The following is a 16354-nucleotide window of genomic DNA, read 5'->3' on the forward strand; positions in this document are numbered from 1 at the left end:
GTCAACATTCCTTTTGTTACTTGCTAATCCACTAGAAAAAGGGGCCTTAGGTACATAAGATCTCTCATTCGAAGTTTTTTCTTTTCTCAGGGTTTCAGATAATGATTCATCAAACTTAGGTACCTCTAAAGCAATTGGTTCCTCCTCAACTTCTAAGGGTTTTTCAGACAAACCCTCATTAGGAGATACTTGAACATTCTCCGCATCACGATGGTCACTAATTTTGTTCTGGTCAGTAATAGAAGATTCACTTGTTAAATACCCTTTTCTACTTCTCAATGCATACATAAGAGTAATTGGCTCTAAAGAAAAAGACGTGGTTTCAACTTGGTTGACTTGATTTGGTGGCCTTTGTTGAATCTGAGTCCTAGGATTTAATTCAGGTTGGCTAGGCATTTTACCTTTTTCTCGCTCAGACAAAGCACTTGCAAGATTGAAAATTTGTTTTTCCATATTCTGCATAGAAGTCATGAAGGTGCTGGAAAGTACTTCTATATTCTTCTCTAAGGTAGAAAGACGAGAAAACTTTGGATTATTACCTCTATTTAAACCAAGTGGTGATTGATTTTGTGCAATATGAGGCATATGAGACACAATAGGTGGATTGGCAGGCCTAGCTAAATTGGCATTCTAAAAATTAGGGAATTGAGGAACTGGACATTTGATTATGAGAAAATGGGGCATTTTGTTTTTGAGGGGCACCAAATTGATTTTGTGTGGAATAATTGCTTAATCCATTGTGGTTTTGCCCTTGAGACCATGAGAAGTTAGGAGATTCTTCCACCTAGGATTGTACGTGTTACTGTACGGGTTTGGAAACATCGCACTGACATTTTCATGTTGGCCTCCAGAATAGCTAGGACATTCCTCAATTACATGTGTAGGAGACTGACACCATGCACACATAGCAAAAGATTTGTCAATAAAATGTGCTTGACTTAGTGGTGGTGGTGCATCTTTAACTGTCAAAGTCTCTAACTTTTTCAAAAGATTATCTATTTGTGCTTCCTTATGAACTTGGCTATCAACAAAATATCCCCTACTAGTCCTTTCAGATTCTTGGGTTGACTCCCATTCTCTAGTTCTATCTGCTAGGTCTAAAAGAAATTCCCAAGCTTTGGTATCATTAGTGAACGATGTAAATCATGTGGGGCACATAGATTCTAAAAGTTGCTTTGTTTGATAATCGATACTCTCATAAATTATTTGACATAAATGCCATAATTCTATACCATGGTGAGGGCATTCTTGGAGAAGGCTTTGGAACCTCTCCATTACCTTAGCGAAGGACTCATTGGGTTTCTGACGAAATTAAAGAATATCATTTCTTATTTTATTTGTCTTGGAAAAAGGAAAGAATTTCTTCAAAAATAGGACAGTGAGTTGTTCCCATGTGGTAATGCTATCCCGATAAGCTATAAAGCCACTTTTTTGGCTTAGTCCATTAATGCAAATGTAATAAACTGTAGTCTTACGACATCATCAGCGAGTTGTTGTACCTTCATAAGGACACAAACCTCCTTAAACTCCCTAAGGAACAAATATGCATCTTGATCAGGTAACCCATGAAATTGGGGTAACATAGACAAATAATGAGATTTAAGTTCAAAATGATTACCCCTCACATCAGGTAAACGTATACAGGAGGGTTGTGCAGATCGAGTTGGATAAAATCTATCTTACCCCATAGACAAATAATGAGATTTAAGTTCAAAATTATTACTCCTCACATTAGGTAAACGTATATAGGAGGGTTGTGCAGATCGAGTTGGATAAAATCTATCTCTAAGACTCTTAGGTGGAGGTAGGTCTTCTATGGTCAAGGTAGATACTCGGACAATTTGATTTGTGGAATCACAAATCTAGACACGCATGCACTAATCACCTAATGCAATTAAAGGCTCCTATGGGAGAATGAATTTTTTTAATTTTTTAATAAAGAAACTAAAGAAGAAAAGAAAATAATAAAAACAAAAGGGAAAGTATTGAATTTCCCAACCATAAAGATTGAAACAATGATTCCAAAACTGTAAGGTTGCCGTATAGATGAGCGCTGTATAGGTTTGACAGCAAGGGAATCCGTATAGTCTTCGGAGCCACCTACAATCGAATTCTAGGGATTCTGTAGTAGAGTGGGGACTACTAAACGTTTTTGTTTCTACTCAAGTTAAAAGTAATATCTTTGATTTTTTTTTTTAAACACTTTGATTTACCTAAGAATGAGAAAAATAAAATGGACTAATACCTCCCCGGCAACGACACCAAAAACTTGTTTGTGAAATTAAAAGTAATTGCAAGCACACGGTATCGTGTAGCTAACAGGTCGATCTCAAGGAGATATGCTACTTTAGAATTAACTTCTTAATGATAATGCGAGAGTTCAATGATTCAAATTTGTTAATTACTTAATTAAACTAAACGAACGGTCCTAATCCATACATCTAATGTGATCGAATTGAGATGAAAAATAAAGCAAACATAATCAACGCATAATTAATAAAGGCAGAAAAAATGCAAATAAGAAATAAAAAAAAAAGGGAAGTGATTTGAGTGTCAGCTATGGATCTAGGGAAGGGGAGTATAATTATAATGACTTTGACCGTGGACCCTTTGTCGTAGCTTACAGTCCATTGATCGAGGGAACAAATATTAGAGAAAAATAAATTGCAAAAAAGAAATAATCAAAGCAATAAAAGAAAATGGAAACCTTAACCAAAGAGAGGCACGACTATAGGCATCTCTGATCAAGGACCCAGGGGAAGGGAGAATACTAAATAAATGTTGAAAGTAAATTGCAGAAAGTAAATAATAGAGTAATAAAAGGAAAGGGAAACCTTGACCAAAGAGAGACACAACTGTAGACATTTCTAATCAAGGACCCAGGGGAAGGGAGAACAATAAATAAATGCTGAAAGTAAATTGCAGAAAGTAAATAACAGAGTAATAAAAGGAAAGGGAAACCTTAACCAAAGAGAGGCACGACTGTAGACATCTCTGATCAAGGACCCAGGGGAAGGGAGAACGATAAATAAATGCTGAAAGTAAATTCTAAATTAAGAATATTGAGGGTAGATAGAAGCGGGAATGGAGGGGGGGGGGGAGAGAACATTATTGAAGAATGTTTCTTACTTGCATCTTTGAACTTCAAACAATAAAAAAGAATTGAATAAATGAGTCGAATCTCAACCAACCCTAACAACCAAATCAGAATGATCTAGATCTGCAATTGCTAGACCCAGAGAAAAACGAATCTTGAAACTTGAAACTTAATCTTGAACTTGAATTTGAAATTGCATTACATAGAAAAATTAAACCTAAACTTTCGTTCTAGAAATTAAAATCTCACGAAAGCAATCAAAGAAAATTAAAGAAAGCCTAAAATAAACTTAAGAGAAAAGAAAGAATGCTTCTACTAAGCTTTAAAAAACGTTTTCCCTTGATGGAGTATGGTCTCATTTTATAGAGTTTACATGGGATATGAATCTTGACGAAATTTGAATCAAACTCAAGGTTTCTATTTGACTCAACCAATTAGGGTTTTGACGTACTAATCGGACTGACTTAGAGAGATCAAATGCACAATTCCACTGTTAGATTTGAGGATCAAGAAGTCATGAAGCTCTCCTCCAAAAATCAGAATCAGCTCAATCGGACACCGGATGATTGTTTGATGAAGGACTTGATCGAAATTGAACAGAGACATTCAAAAACGGGATTTTTCCTTCTTCCTTATCTGAATATAATTCTTTTTCCTCTTTTTCTTTCTTTAATCAAATCACAAATAGGAAATAAGATATTGAGGTATGCAAGGACTCTTTTCTCCATTTGGACTCTCTCAATAATATCTCTGTAGATTTGATTGATAATTTATAATCTCATCTGTAGATCAAATTTTCCTTCTTTATCTCTTAAGTATTTCGGAGTTGGCCCATAATCACATCTCTAGCCCATCATGCTCTAGATCAGGCCCATTTTCGCATTTGAGAATTTGAATGGACCTCTTGACGTTTAAAATTGCATGATTCATACCCAAAACTCCAAATATTTGTGCTTAAATATTGAAAAGTCCTAAAATCTGTAAAAACAACATAAAACCCAAGGTAGCTCCACTCTAAGTGTGTAAAAATGCATTCTTTATGCCCTAAGATTTCACACATAAATGTGCTCATCAGTTATCACACTATAAAATGGATGTTGTAGAAATGCCTTTCGGAGTTCACTAAGAAGAGAGCATAATCAAGTTAATTCTGAACAAGCATCTGCAGTGGCCTTGTATTCAGATTCAATGGACGAGCGAGCTACTGTGCATTGCTTCTTTGAGGTCCAAGAATGATATTTGGGTTGAGAAATACAACATATCCTTCGCTAGATTTCCAATCATCACTACTATTAGCCCAATCAACGTCACTAATATCTTGCAAAGTTATACTCATGGATTTTTACATGAACAAACCATGGTGATGAGTGAGTGCCCTTTGACCAAGGACCAATGTTCATCAATTGGAGCATGTATAAATTGGTAGACCTTGTTCACAGAGTAGGCAACTTTTGGGAGAGTAAGAGTAAAATACTAGAGAGCCCCCACAATAGAGCGATACTGGGTAGGGTCTAGTAGTGGCACACCCCCTACAGTAGATTGTCAAGTAGTGGTAGCAATAGGGTGTTAACTGGTTTACAATCAACCATTCCTATATGGTGAAGGAGACCCAATGTGTATCGCTCTTGTGATAAAACCAACCCTGTAGGTAGATGAGTGGCTTCAATCCCAAGGAAGAACCTTAGTGGACTCAAGTCTTTAATAGAAAACTCAGATGCTAAGGAGCTCAACAAGGTGTCAACTTGACCAAGTGTACTACTTGTGACCAAAATGCAATTCACATACACAAGAAGATAGGTGGTAATAGGACCACTCTTGTATAAATGGAGACATGTCTACTTGTGATCCAATAAACTCAAAAGCAAGAAGAAATTGTGAAAGCCTATGGAACAATGCCTTATGGACTTGTTTCAAACCATACAGTGATTTTTGTAACTTGCACATATAGTAGGTGGTTTTGTCCTCAAAGCCTAGAGGTTGGGTCTTGTAAACCACTTCATGAAGATTTCCATGAATGAAGGCATTGGTGACATCCAATTGTCGGATGGACCAACCATTATAAACAAAAAAGGAGAGGATTGTGCGAATAGTTGTGGGTTTAACCATAGGACTAAATGTCTCATCATAGTCCAAGCCATGTTGTTGGTAAGCCCCTTTGGCAACTAAACATGCCTTGTATCTCTCTAATGTACCATTAACTTTGCACTTGATTCTATAAAAATTCATTTGCAACCCACTAAATTCATGTCAGGTTGTTGGGGGGGGGGGGGGGGGGGAAGAGACCACATATTGTGATACAATAATGCATTGAATTCTGTAGCCATGGTAGCACACCACTCAGGAACCTTGTTGGCCTGTGGAAAACAATTAAGTAGGTGTAGTAAGAAAGGGTTGGGGTTGGGGTTACGGCTGGCTTGTGGTGTGGAAGGCCAAGGGAACAATGTGATGATAAATGTCAGTGAGAGAGAGAGAGTTTTCAAGGTGTGTAAGGATCCAATACAGGAGGTGGGTAGTCCAGTGGGGTTGGGAGATGGGATGGATGAGGCTGGTGAATAGCTTGGGAATGGAGTGGTTTGGGTTGGTAGTTGTGAACATGGCATTGGTAGGATGGAAGGAGAGACACACATAGAAGCAGCTGCATATGGAAGGGAAGAGGATGGATGGGATAGTGGCGGCCTTAATATGGATGATTTACAGAAAGGGAATTGAGTTTCATCTAACCAAACATGATGCGTTATGTAGAGGCACTGAGTTGTCAAGTCCAAGCAATGATACTATAACCAAGGAAGACACAAGGGTGGAGCAAAATCCATCTTATGTGTGATGTAAGGTTGAAGAAAGGGGAAACAAAGACGCCCAAACACCCTAACTTAACAAGGCATAATCCTGCTTTCGGTGGTTAACAAGTTCAAATGGGAAAACGTTTTGGGTCACCTTGGAAGGAAAATGGTTGATGAGAAAAACAATTGTGTCAAGGGCATAATGCCAATACTAAAGAGGAACTCCCAATGAGCAAGTAGGGTGAGGCCAATTTCAACGATATGTCAAGGGCAACACTCAATAGTCCCTTGTTGCTCATGGGCATGGGGACAACAGAGACGGCGTTGAATCCCAAGAGAAGCACAAAAATTTGGAAGAGTTTGATAATCACCCCCTTCCCAAAAAAGAAAAATGTTTGATATATTTTATTTTTCTAGAGAATATCCACTCAACCATTGCTTAAAAAGGGTGAAAGTGGAAAATATTTTTGACTTTTGGACTAAGGAGTAAACCATATGAACATTGTGCAATCATTCAACAAATATAACAAAAAAAGGGTGTCCATCAGTAGAAGGAATGTGCGACGGACCTCACACATCACTAAAAATTAAGTCCAAGGAATTAGTGCTACAAGAGGGGGAGGGAGATAAGTGAAGTCTATGTGTGATGCCCCACATCTTTTATATTATTATTTTATTATTGTGTGTGAATGTGTCAGTCTTTAAGATTATTATATGATCATGATGGTTGGTTTGATGGTTTAATCAAATCATTTGAGTGTAGTTAAAGAATAGCTTAAATGAGAATGGATTCCAATTGATATTTTGGTTGAGGTCAGAAATTACTTGTGGGTCCCACAACAGTAGAATTAGACTGAATTGAAAACGATGAATTGATCAGCATAATTTTTTGAACCCGGAGGTATTACTATTTACACTTTAGAGTGGGCCCTGCATGAGATAATAGAGCGAGCCCAAAGCCCATAAAGAAGCCTACTATTAAATTAAATATATATACATATACATAATTTTGTATATACTATATATATAGTATATGTTATATAAATTATATATATTATATCATATGAAGGAGATTAAGAGGAGAGAAAGAGGGAGGAGGTGACACCTGCCTCTCCCTCCCACCTATGTGGTGGATGTTTACATATGCTAGTATGAAGTGTCATTTAAGAAGAGAAGAGAGAGAGAAAGAGGAGGAGGTAGCATTCGATATGTTATGATTTTATATAAGTATATATATACAATATGCGTAAGAGACAAGAAAGAGAAATGGAAAGAGAAGTTAAACAAAAAGTGGAGATGTAGAGACATTACCTGCATGTAAAGTAGAGGTGAGAGTGTTGTAAATATGTTTAAAACTTATTAATGTTATTTTATATAAAAATCTGTTTTAATCGTGTCTTTTATCCATGGTTTTATTTAGTCCCACATCGGGTTGAGAGGATCTGATTATATGGTTTATATATAGTAAGGGCCCATATATTATTAATTTGGGCGACACGAACCGAGCCTGAATCTTGTTGTGGCCCTACCATGATTATATAGATATATATAAATATTAATAAATCTATATGACTTGGGACTTGGGACGTGGGTTGTGGGTTTTGATCCGGAAGGCCCATTTTGTCATGGGCCCTATTCTGGAGAGCCCACTGCTGGGTGAATACGTGGAGATGCCATTAGAGAGGCACTCTCTTGCAGGGAGGTCAGCTGGATAGGTACCTTCCTAAAGGGAGTTGAGTTGAAAGGTACCCTCACAAAGAGAGGTGACCTTACCCTTTCACCCACAACCTTTGGGGCTCTATATAAACTCATTTTTGTGTTCATTCTGGACATTGAATTACCTCCTCCTCTTTCTTTCTCTCTCTCCTTGTTGTTGTTCTGTCAAGCAGTGAACATTACCTGATACACCTTAAGTAACTTTTTTGGGGTGCAACCTTAAAGGTTGGGTTGACTGATCTTGGGGTGAAGACATTGTAGAACCTGTATTGCACAAATTGGGGTGTCTAAATACCTTAAAGAAAGTACCTTTGGTACATTTAAGCTCTCAAGAAGTATTGTAAGAACAAGCGTTCAAGTGCATTTGTAGATTCCTTAACAATGTTTCAACAAGTTTAAGGTATTTATTATTTTCTACTATGGCTACTGACAACACCACTGAAGTAGTCAACACAACCGTTGGAAAAGAGACCAACATGAAGGACTCTGCAAACATAAGTGCACATGAGAAAGTCACTGAGAACAACACTCCTCTTCCATCTCTGCAAGCTTCACAGCCAACAACCGGAAAGTCAGATTTTGAAAAAATCGAGCAGTTCAAAGGTGAGAACTTTAAACGTTGGAAACAAATGTTGTATTTTGCACTAATGGAAACTGGGATAACATTTGTGCTGAATGAACCCCAACCTGATAAGTCAAGTGATCCTTCATTTGATCAGAAAAGGATTGAATGGTTCACTGCGGATTTCAAATATAAGAATCGCATTCTAAATGCATTGTCAAACAAGTTATACAATGTGTATAGCTCTTATGAATTGGCTTATGAAATCTGGGAGGCATTAGTCAAGAAATATACTCTTGAGGATGTTGGTAACTTAAGGTTTGTGGTTGAAACCTTTCTGGAGTTTACGATGGTCGAGGGGATTAGCATCTCCGACCAAGTAAACAAGTAAACAAGTAAACAAGTATCAAGTGTTGTTGGTGTGAAACCCAGCCCTGACCCTAATCCGGAAACTTTGTTATTTGTAGGTCCAGTGACCCGAAGTAAGGCAAGAAGTCATCTTTGGGCCATTACTATTGAAGACTTGACGGCTGGATTGGAATCCATGAGTGTTGATGCCAGTGTCCCAACGGTGGAAACTGCACTCGGATGAAGATTGGATTAGTTGATGGTCTTGGAGTGGTCTCTGTATTGATTCAAAGGCATTTCTAACTCTTAAGTATGTCACTCTAGGTGTGTGCAAAACCCCTTGATGTTTGGACTTGATCTGAGCCTTCAATTCCCTGTTTTGAAGTTGCTGTCTTGATTGGTCAACTCATTGGTCGATTGGACAAATCAACCAATCAATCGACCAATTGATTCTGTTTTTGAAATTTGAATCCTGTCTCTTCTATTTAAGTCTAATCTCGGGAATACTCCGCCTCCTCTGCCTCCTAAGCCTCTGGAAGGAGTTAGAACCCTAATCTAACCCATTCCCTTGCATTCTTTGGTGATCTCTCGCAAAGACTTGAAGAATTCTTCATCCTCCTACAGCAAAGGTATGATTTCACTCACTCTTTCTTCTATCTCTGATTTTCTTTCTTTATTTCTGTTCTTCGTTGAGATCAGGAAGAAGATGATGCACCTTTGCAACCATCTATTCCATGATCTCTTCATGTTCTTTAAGATCCATGATCATCATCATGATCTTAACCTTAGCCAGTGGAATCTTCGAAACCCTAACCCTAATCCTTTGAAACCCTAACCTATGAGATTGTCTGGAGAGCTTTTGGTAACCTCCCTTATGAAGGAAAATCCACTTGGGTAAAATTTTTATGAACCTAGACTTTATCATCGAATGACCCTCCTGATTATTTTTGGCTAACAATTTATCTCCCTTCATCCAGAGCTCTCAATTATTTTCCGAGGGAATCAAAAAGGGTAAAATCCTAATTTCTAGAATCAAACCAAGAACCCCTAGTTTGATCATGGTAACCCAATCAATGTGTTTTCTTTACTATATCTGTAATCTTCATATCCTAGTTCTTTAATATTTGATTATAATATTTTTCCCTCATAATCTATGTTTAACCTAGTAGGTTAACCTTTGTGTTCCTAGGTTACTGTGAAACCCAGCCCTAACCTTGACCCGGAAACCTTGTTGTTTGTAGGTCCGATGACCCGAAGTAAAGTAAGAAGTCAGCTTTGGGCCATCCCAGTAGAGGACTTGGTGTTTGGCTTTGAATCCATGAAAGTTGATGATGAGGTTCTATTTATGGAAACTGAATCCTGATGAAGATCTAATTAGTTGATGGACTTGGAGTGCTCTCTATCTTGGTTTGGGGGGGTTTTTCTTTTTTGTGTGGGGGTGGTTTGTTTTGTGGCAAAACCCCTTTAGGATTGGATTTGATCCGGACCTTCAATTCCCTGTTTTGGCCTTCTTTGTCGGCATTGGTCGATTGATTGGTCGACTGGGCCGATCGACCAATCCACTCGACCAATGAGTCTTTGTCTTTGGCAATTAGGTTGTTCTTGCTCTATTTAAGTCCAACCTCGAGTCCACTTCGTATTTGCTGCCTCCAAACCCTCGGAGCAGACCAAAGACCTCTGCAAGTCATCTCTCTTGCATCCTTGGTGTTTTCTTGACGGATCTTCGTCGGAACTCTTCTTTTTGCATCAAAAGGTATGTCTACTCTCTCTTCTTCTCCTCCATCTTTGTTTTTCTTTCCTTTTTGAGTTGAGACAGTAGAAGAGATGCTGCATCCTCTGTTGCAAACATCTCTCGAACATGTTCTCATGATCATCCTAAGGATTTAAGGCTAGAACAATGATCTTAACCATGATCATTGCAAGCTTTTGAAGGATTCATGATCAAACCATGATTTAATCTCTGTTAAACTTCTAATCTGAATTCTGATCTCTTTGGATCTTCTTTTGTTGATCATGTTAGTAGTAATTCTTGTGTTTCTTTCCATGATCCATAATCTATAGATTTCTAGATGTTCTCTTCTACCATACTATGTGTTCTTCATGATGCATGATAGTTACATATATGGTAGGTTTTATTTCCTTATTTAGATTTATGCTTCTAAGCCTTATTCCATGAAGATCTATGTATGTTTTCATGTTTTCATTACCGAAAGCAATGATCCATCCTCCTATTGCTCTTGTCTTTGTTTTCTATTTCAAATTCATCAAGATCCATGTTTGAGTTAATTATGGTAACTTTTTGTTTCCTAATTTGGATCTTGATACCTTGAGTTGATTAGTGTTTTGAGGTCCCCTATATGTTAGAATACTACTGATGTAGTCTACCCCTTGATTAGTACCCTTTTGAACCACCAAATTCGGATTTCATATCTTAAAACTCTGATTTTATAGGCTACATCTGCATTGGTCGTTGATTGGTCGTTGGACCACTCGACCAATCCACTCGACCAATGAGTACGGCAACTCCAGATTTGGTCTGCTTTCGGATGTTTTGATATCTTTGCTGTTAGGGATCTTTCCTAATATGTTGTATATACTTGTTTAGGACCTTCTTCTCAAGTTTGCCAAGATCTTACTTGATTTCTTAGGATTCCTTTGCGAGTTATAAAAGGTAAGGATGGTTATTTCCTTAATTACATAGATAGCATGAATCTAGTTTCTATATTTGAATATCATTAATATGTTTCCTAAATTAGATTCTTACAATGATATACTACTGTTGCATAGCTTTGATTATAGTAGCATTACTTATTCATATTGAATTGATTCATGTATGATTTACTTACCGATGTTATACAAGTGATTGTAATTATTGATTTCTTTCCATATATGAAGTTACCATATATGTGATGATATGAATTGATGCATGTGTATGCTTAAGTATGGTTTGGAAAGGAGAGGTGTCCTTTCGACACTTCGTCCTTGGACTACTACGGGAATATTATGGGATGTTTCCGGAGATGCCCTCTGGACACCTTCCTAAACTGTTGGATGACATATCTAGGATTGTCTAGTAGTGTTTGGCTAGGATGTCCTGTTATGTCAGACCCTAATCGGAGGGGTATTGAGACCGAACGACCCGTGGTAGCAATGGGGATTCATGGGCGCTCAAGACCGGTAACCAACCCGTGAGAGGACAGGGAATCACATTGTGGGGGCCATTTATTGGTAGGGTTGCATATGGTTAGACTTGGGCTCACGGGCGCTTAAGACCGGTAACCAACCCGTGAGAGGACGTGAGAGCTTCCCGTTTACCATATGTGGATGATCAATAGGGTTGATGAGTCCGTAGTCCGAGTTGGTTGGTGCCATAGGATACGGCGACTCTAGTGTGAAGGATACCGGAAAGGATCGTCGGGGACGAGGAATGGAAGTATCTCGGATCGACTTGATGTAACTAAGTAGAAGACTTGCATTTGGCTAGGTTTTACCACGACATGCTGCAAGTACTTATACCAAATGGTTGTGAGAGAGTGTGTTGACTTAACCCCCTGCCAAGGTTTGTCTGAGGGATGAAGGACCCATTACCAATCGGCTGCTCAAGACCGGTGAAATGATCCGTGAGAGAATCCAAGATATCTTAAATGGTTGAGGATGTGAGTGGACTTTCCTAAAGAAGTACGGTGCTATGGCTTAAAGCATGTCCGCCAATAGAGACCAGCATCCATAGAGTTAGATTCATTCATTCATTGTTTGTCTCATATCATATTGCATTTATGTTTGTTCGGAATTCTGCCATTTATGTTATTATGGATTTTAAGCGCCTTCTTGAGTTTCTTTGAAACTCATTCCTTTATTGTACAATGTTGTTAGACTATCCTGCAGTGCTTGAGTACTATGACGGTCCCTATGAAGAAGCGCAAGGCGAAGAGGCATATCTCCGGGGAAGGTGATTGCGGTTACCACAATTACTCCCGAAGATCCCGCGAGTGGTTATGCTCCGTACGATGCTTAGTCCGACCATTGAGTGGAAGCGTCCTTGTGCTATTTATGAGATTTACACCTACAAGGATGTTGTCTATAAAGTGGAGAATAATTTAGTTACCCAATGTACTTATTCTTTGGGATTAGATTTTTGTCTAGTTTATTCTTTTAGAGCTACTTTTCCGTTGGATGTAAAGTGGGATTTTGCTTCGCTTTACTTATCTGTTTGATACTACGATTATATCTATTATTCGATTCGGTTATGATTCATTCTTTCTTTATTGAATCTATGATTTATCTTCCGCACTCATGTTATGATTGTTCATGATTATGTTATTGTTTATGTGGGAGGTTGATCACTCGATACCGATCTTGGGCTGTGGATCACACTCTCGGGTATGCCGGATAGGGTACCGGCTGGGAGGGCGTGATGATTGGTATCGAGCCCAAGGTTCGAGGAGATCCTAACCACAAAAGACAACAACTGAACATTCTGAGTCATTGATCCGAAATGACTCATCTACTCTTAGAAGTGAATAATAGAACACTTGAATTAGAAACTTGACCTTTGAGGCATAACGAGAACATTTACGAATAACATACCATAATTATACTTGAACAAATGACATTAATGCAAGGAAAAGAAAGTTGCATAACATACAATAATTAAAGAGAAACAAAATGAACTTCATTAATTTCAAAAGTTTTTACAAGGATTACATCTGAAATGCATAAATGGAAAATCCTAAAGTACGGTCTATCTAGGTGATCTACTCGATCTCTGTATGCTCCGAACTCCTCTGCTAGCTGAGTCACCGATGCTCTATCCTATCTGTCGTGACTCCATCCTCTCGTACATCTGCTCTGTCGACCTCCATCCTCTCTAGCATGGAAGTCATCGATCTCATCTGTGCACCAAGATCCGAAGTCTCTCCGGAGCGCATGTGAAGGGCCACCTACCTCGAAGTGTGATGAAGGAAACTCGTGATGCACGGGCTCGGCCTCGCGCATATCTGCATCATCTCCGGCCTGATCATCACTATCGGGACCGATATCCTCTCCTCCATCCTCGATCCCCGATCCTCATCCTCGATTCATCATCATCCTCACCCTCCGGACCGGGAGATCTCTCGGCGATGTAGTCTCATCTAGCGAATGGTCCGAGTCCCAATGGGGTATCCTGTGATCTAGTGTCCATCGGTGTATCCTCGAAACTCACCCCGAAATGCACGAAGATCAAAGTCGAAGCCTCCCATAGCAAAGGTTCCGCATGCTAGGCCGCGAGAACTAAGTCCGGCATGACCTGCTGAATGATGTAGGAGAGATCGATCTCGAAGCCCATGTAGATGCGGTAGATGACTAAGGCCTCCATCAACGTGACCCGATGGTGATGTCCGGCTTTCGGCATGATGTTTCGGCCGACTATGCGACCGATAATACGTGCGAGAACCCGTCATCCGTCCGCTAGTCCACGGTGTGTAGCATCGACGGCTATCCCATAGCGTAGAGCATATCTCGTGAAGCTCGTACGGCATCGGATGGCTGTCCGGATCTGCTCCTGCAGGTATCCACACACACTGCTTGTGGATAGTAAGGGACCTGCAAGATCTCAGCCGGTGTCCGGGTAGAGAAGCGAATGCGAGTCCGGAAGACCACTGCTCCCGAGGACAAGTCCGAGTGGATGTCCCCGGCCCCAGAGCCTCCTCTGTGTAAGTAAGGTTGCTTGAAGAACAACCTCACTAGCTCCGGGTATACCGGCAAATCCTCGGTGAAGAGATGAGTCCATTGCAAAGTGTCGAACCTCTGCCGAATCCTAAAGGCTACGAGCTGGCGTAAGTGAAGTAGACGCCCCATCTCGATGTTACAATAGCTGAAGTAGGCCTCGTACGGGGAACTCGGCTGTGGTGTGTCAAACATGTCCGGTCTCCTAACCTCCTCTCTAGGCTCGAAAGGAACCTGACCTCTGCCCCTAAGAGCACCTACGATGCGACCACGACCTCTACCTCCTCCTCGTCCTCCCCTCTGCATGGTGTATCTGTGGAAGAGACAAGAGACAATTCCAATTAGTGCTATTTTAAGATTTGAGCCAAAAGGGTATTTTCGTAATTTTTCGGAAAATTTCAAATTTGGGGGAAATTTGATTTGAACATACTAGCATGTGCACAATACTTGGAATTTCATGTCTATGAAGTTGTTTTGATGAAAATCGATCGAAAACTTGGATTAAAGCGAAAAATTCAGCAAGAAGAAATTTGGGGATTTTGCAATTTAGGTCAAAATTTGATTTTTGAAAAGTTGGAATTGGTTAAATCAAATTGTATGGACCTATCTACAATGTCATCTTGAGCATGTAGCATTTGATCTCGTGCGAAAATTTCAAGCGGTTTGAGAGAAAACGAAATTTTTCTAAAGATATCGATTTCGGTATAAAACTTTGCGAGATGAGCACCAATGTGTTAAAACTTGTTGTCTATGCATGGCATTGTGTTTAAAACCTAGGGAATATGTTTCTAAGCATTCCTAAGCATGATTTCTAGCATTGGATACAAGTAAAGCATGGTTTTATTGAAATGCAAGCATGAGAAGATGAAAATAGAAGGAAGAATGAGAGATTTACCTTGTTTGTGAAGATGGTGTGTTGTGGTGTTGTTGTTGAAGCACTAAATCACCTCAAGAACACTTGTGGGAACTCTTGGATATTTTCCCTAGAGCTCTCTCACCTTTGGAAGAAGTTAGAATGAGGTTGGAATGTGAAAATGAGGCTTATAATGCGAATTTTCGCATTACGTCTTCATTGGTCGACTCATTGGTCGATTGGGTCACTCGACCAATCACTCGACCAATGGTCACGGTGACCTCATTTGCTGTTGAATTTTTGGAAAATGTGATTTTTGCCTTATGGAATATTGTTTGATGACTATATGGATATATTTGAGCATGATTTAAGTTTTCAAATCATTTGGACTTGTGGTTTATGTTGAATCTTCGAAATTCGGTATTTTGATGTTCTCGGTTTTGCGAGAATGGTTACTACGAGAAGTGGGCGTGGTGAATCCGGTGGTCATGGAGGTGGTGAAGTACCTCGGGGAGGTGGTGAAGTACCTCATGGAGGTGGTGAGATACCAAATGTTGATCGGGGTACTCATGAGATCCCTGGTGCCCCGAATGTTGGAAGTTTGAGAGATATTGCCAATATTATGGGCAATATGATGCAGCGACAAGCGGCTCGGTTCAACCGAGATGTTGGTGGGTTTCATGACTCTGCATAATGAGACCCGGGCTGGTGCTAATGTGAATCCTCATGCCGCGATCCTGAATGCGGGAGGTTTATTTGGAACTCCTCATACTACTTTGATGGAGAGTTTTACGAAGATGCAAGTACCCACTTTTCTTGGAGTTACCAAGGACCCCTTGTTTCCTAACAAGTGGCTTCGTGAGTTGGAGAAGGCTTTCCGACATCCGCAATGCTCGGAAGCTCGGAAGATTTTGTTTCTTTGAGCAGAAGTTGCAACAAGAAGCTGATGCATGGTGGATCTCCACTCGTCTGTTTTGGAAGGTTTGCATGCGGGAGTTGTAACTTGGGAGTTATTCAAAGAGGCTTTTTGTATGAACTACTTTCCCGAGGCGGTGAAGGATGCGAAGGAAGCTGAGTTTATGATTCGACTCAAGGAACTCTGTACGTGTTGGAGTACCAACGAAGTTCGAGGAGCTTCATTTCTTTGCTCAGATTCTTTGAAGGAAGACCTCGCCAAAGCAAAGAAGTTCTTCAAAGGACTGCGCCCTGCCATTAAAGCTTACCTCACGATCCAGCCTATAGTGAGCTATGCTCAAGTGGTGCGAGAACTCGAAGAAGTTGGAAGAAACGAG

General features: G+C 39.7%; 1 non-coding gene across 1 annotated transcript; it reads left to right on the forward strand.

Moving 5' to 3' along the window:
• The first annotated feature begins 1228 nt into the window (after positions 1 to 1228).
• LOC149018635 (small nucleolar RNA R71) lies at positions 1229 to 1335 on the forward strand. Its single transcript, XR_016173250.1, has one exon. It is a non-coding gene; the product is annotated as a small nucleolar RNA R71 (small nucleolar RNA).
• Positions 1336 to 16354: the final 15019 nt, after the last annotated feature.

This window comes from Hakea prostrata, chromosome 4 (assembly GCF_041222555.1).
Source record: "Hakea prostrata isolate BN-2017 chromosome 4, UWA_Hpros_2, whole genome shotgun sequence".
NCBI classification, from domain to species: domain Eukaryota; kingdom Viridiplantae; phylum Streptophyta; class Magnoliopsida; order Proteales; family Proteaceae; genus Hakea; species Hakea prostrata.